This window comes from Branchiostoma floridae, chromosome 17 (assembly GCF_000003815.2).
Source record: "Branchiostoma floridae strain S238N-H82 chromosome 17, Bfl_VNyyK, whole genome shotgun sequence".
NCBI lineage: Eukaryota > Metazoa > Chordata > Leptocardii > Amphioxiformes > Branchiostomatidae > Branchiostoma > Branchiostoma floridae.
In genome coordinates, this window is record NC_049995.1 from 4,572,260 (window position 1) to 4,575,052 (window position 2,793).

The 2,793-nt window shown below is 41.0% G+C and overlaps 1 protein-coding gene across 2 annotated transcripts in view; it reads right to left on the reverse strand.

The window, feature by feature from the left end:
* LOC118405106 (solute carrier family 43 member 3-like) overlaps positions 1–2,122 on the reverse strand; it is a 10,509-nt gene extending 8,387 nt beyond the window's left edge. Inside the window, exon 1 of one of the 2 annotated variants that reach the window (XM_035804507.1) lies at positions 2,009–2,122. The gene's annotated coding sequence lies outside the window, so the exon portion shown is untranslated. The remainder of the gene's footprint in view (positions 1–2,008) is intronic. The other variant, XM_035804508.1, reaches the window with a different exon arrangement.
* Between the last annotated feature and the right edge of the window lie 671 nt (positions 2,123–2,793).

The following is a 2,793-nucleotide window of genomic DNA, read 5'->3' on the forward strand; positions in this document are numbered from 1 at the left end:
CGGACATCAGCGCCCTGAAGTATAGCGTACGTCTTGCGAGCAACTAATCGATCCGAAGTCGCTGAATGAGCCGCTAATAGGCTGCTCAGGCATGCTCACTCCGACATTTGTTCCATTTCTACGGTTTTCCAGCGACCCGGAGTCTGGTAGAGACTGGTACTTTGGACAGAAAAGGTTTCATCAGATTTCTTGATGAAATCTCCTTGAGACAAAAGCTCCCAAGCGGTAATCTCCAAGCAGATCCTACGGTGCCATAAGATAGTATCAAAGCTGACAAAGGAGTATAGCCGGCTAAGGGAGTCAAACGGGCACCGGGGGTTTGATACTATACATTACGCACCGTGGATCTGGTTGGAGATTACCAAGCGGTAGCACTATTGACTATTGCATGTACACTTATATCGCGCCCATGCGCATGAATAGTAAATAGCTGACTTACTTGCCATGGTCATAATCAGATCTAAAATAGGGAACACGCGAGAACCAGTGGATAAAATTCAAGCATGCGCCCTACCCCCAAAAGGATGGCATATATAAACAACGGTGGCCTAAACAAACTGACCTAACCAATTATCTAATTTTCACACATTAAGGACTTTCTATGACTTGAGAGCAGCTTTGCATTTTTTCTTAGTGGATACTGTAGAAATCAGTCGGAACGAATTTTCCAAAAATAATTTCATATTAGCTAATCAACTAACAAGTTAAACGCTTACTAGGTCGAGGCTACAAACTCATTAATTGCGGTGACATAACGACCGACCGGTGACCCAACGATGACCTGCCCCCAAGAGGTGAAGGACCTGTTTAGAACACGATGACCTAAAAAAAAACCGGACCTAACAAATGAACTAATAGATCAAGGAGGTTAAAAGTGTTTTTTAACCTCCTTGAATAGATAAAGTCCATAGCACACATTGAGGACCTTCTAACGACCTAGCTTTGGAGTAGTCTACATCATCGGCGTCAGCTCTGGAGTAGTCTAGCCATTTCTTTATTGAATACTATAAAAATCATTCCGAGCGATTTTTACAAAACAATCTCGGTGTAGAAAGTAGGTCAGATAATTAGCTCACAAGTTAATATTGAGTGGGTCACAAAGTCGGAACCAGTACATAACTTCTGGACTTACTACCAGAGGCTCTCTGTAGTAGCATCTTTGAAATTCGTAGTCATTACTGTATTGAATCCCCAACGTATATTGAACCCTATTGTCCATAGATTATATCGGGTAATTAGTCTAATTTGAATCACTTTAAAGTCTTTTGTCAAATTTAAACCAGTTTTGTCACTTATTCAAACGAAAATTCTGCTTGGGGAATGGATAAAGGTATTTTTAATTCTGTTCTGTACATGTAGTCTTGTACTTAATCTTTGGTTTAAGCAAGGAGCTTTTGGTTTAAGCAGAGAAATCGGCCTGGACAGTTTTGTTTGTTTTGCGGTCATTTCTGTGTTCCTGTGGCGTTTTATAGGCAAACGTTATCAAATAGCCCCTACCTACTCATCTGATCGGAGATTATCATTCAGTGACTTAATACTCATTTTGTTGGCTACGTTGGCATATTTTTTTGATGTAAAAAAGCACTGGTAATATTTTACTAGTGCTGTGCGTTCTCCAGCACGTGCACCCGTAACACATGTTTCAAGCAGTAGCGGTGACGCCCCCTACCCTCCGAAAAATATGAACGCCCCCCCCCCGCGCTCCCCCCCCCCCCAAAAAAAAACTCAAGCCGAAGCCCTTGTGACTGGCCAAATACTTTTTTCACAAACTTAGGAGGTTTTACCTTGATAAAACAAGGGAGTTATATAACCTCATTGCATCAACAGAAATCCTCCTTGCCCAAACCTTTCCCCTGTTTACATTTGGGTTAAAATTCTCTGTGTTTGGCTTCTGTGCAATCTGCATCCAGGAGTTGAATGTTTAAATTAGACAAATAAGTGACTCTTTTGTCTCTAAATACAGATATATACCATATCCATGCGCAAGAATATTAGATAGATGACTTACCTGTACCTGGTTTACCTGGATCAGGTAAAACGAACAGGAAACACCGCTTATGGTATGTTTGTATCTGCAACAGTCGCTAGTTATGGTTATGTAAATCCTTGTATGTCCACGCCCTCTTTGTCTGTTGTTATTTGCATTGAAACAGCGGGTCTTCACGGGTTATCTCTGAAACGGCCGATAATGGGTAAACAAAATCCCAGCATGCTCCCCTGGGAATTAATGATTCCCCCAAGAGGTGACAAAAGGCTAAAAAAAAAACTGCCCAAACAAGTGAACTAAATGTCATGCATATCCTCAAAGACAATTTATCTCTGATTGAGTCCTATAGAAATCTAGAGTTCCACGAAACACATACAGGGTCTTCCCCAAATAACCAAGGCTTATTATGGGTTATCAAAGACTTTAGTGTCATGGACTATACAAATACAGCTCAAAACATAACCTTCTTGTCAAAGGTAAAAATTGAAGAATGCGTCCGTGTTGTACTGTGTTAAATGATCATGACCCCGCTATTTGACATGCTGAAAAATATAACCTTGCCATTCTGGGAAGGTAACAAGGAGCTTGTTCAGAACGAACTCTAATCTCCAAGCAGACCCCACGGAGCATAAGATAGTATCAAATGCTGTCAGAGGAATAAAACCGGCCTAGGAGTGTGTTTAGCTTACTCTCCAAACAGAGGTTAGGCTCCGGCTGTTTTTTAACGGTTTTTTAGTCGTTTTTATCGGGCTTTCTATTTTGTCATTTTTTCTTACTGTGTCCGGCCTAACAAAATATACTCTCCA